Source organism: Myotis lucifugus, unplaced genomic scaffold, assembly GCF_000147115.1.
Source record: "Myotis lucifugus unplaced genomic scaffold, Myoluc2.0 scaffold_20, whole genome shotgun sequence".
Lineage (NCBI taxonomy): Eukaryota > Metazoa > Chordata > Mammalia > Chiroptera > Vespertilionidae > Myotis > Myotis lucifugus.
The window spans coordinates 457,197-458,256 of NW_005871068.1; positions in this window are offsets into that span (position 1 = coordinate 457,197).

The window sequence follows — 1,060 nt, forward strand, 5'->3', positions numbered from 1 at the left end:
CCAGCCAGGCCTCTGTTTTCCTGGCGGCTCTCAGGCCTGAGCCCTGATAAAGTGGCCCAGCCGGTCTAGCATCCCCCATTGCCCACAGGCCGCGGCCTGACCCTGGTGGCTGTCAGCCTGTCACCGAAGCCTGCCTCCTGGAGGTCTGCTTCTGTCCTTGCGCCAGAAAGAGCGGGATGAACGCCTTCACTGTGCAAGTTCGAAGGCAGAGGTGGGCGTCCAGCACTCACACCAACAAGTGCAGGGCCCCAAGCGGGCAGTGTGTCCTCTCCCCTCGGTCCCCAGGGCGGAGCCTCCGGACTTGCCTGTCACACGGGTCCCGGGGGCGGGGCTCGAGGTCTGGAGCGGGACCCGAGATCGGGCACTTCTCACAGACCCAGGGCACCGGGGCCTTGGGTCTGGGCCGCGCCCAGGGCCTGTGCAGGAGGGAGGGTGGCAGCGTGAGGGACGGCGGGGCAGTGAGCAGTGTCATTCCGATGCCCCTGCCTGGCCCAGGACCCCCCTGGGGAGCCAGGCTGCTCTGGGCCAGACCTGGTCCGCCTACGCCTCCTGCTGGTGGCCTCGCTCGGGGCCGGCACTGGGCCACCTTGGGGTCCGTAGGTGACAGGGCCACCTCGCCGATCGGGAGGGCCCTGTGCCAGCAGAACCTGCGTCTTCAGGAATTGGGAACGTGGCGTCGAGGCACCTGTTACCGCCAGCCCAGTGTGAGTCCGGGGCTGGGCCCGAGGTCACACTGTGGGATGGGGGCCCAGGGCCGGCTTCGGCCACGGACGGAACCGCGGACAGGCCCGGAAACCACTCACTCACTCACTCGGCGCTAACTCCTTCAGCACCGGCCGAGCTCAGAGCTGTGTCAGCTCTGCCAGGTGCTTACAGCCCAGAGGGAAGCGAAATAGGTACAAAATACAGTGGGGCCTTGACTTATGAGTGTCCGACTAACGAGTTTTTGAGATACCAGCTGTCTCTCGGCCGATTTTTTGCATTGAGTTGATAGAGTAATTTGAGTTAACGAGCTCCTTAACGAGCTCGGTCTCGGAACGAATTAAACTCGTAAGTCAAG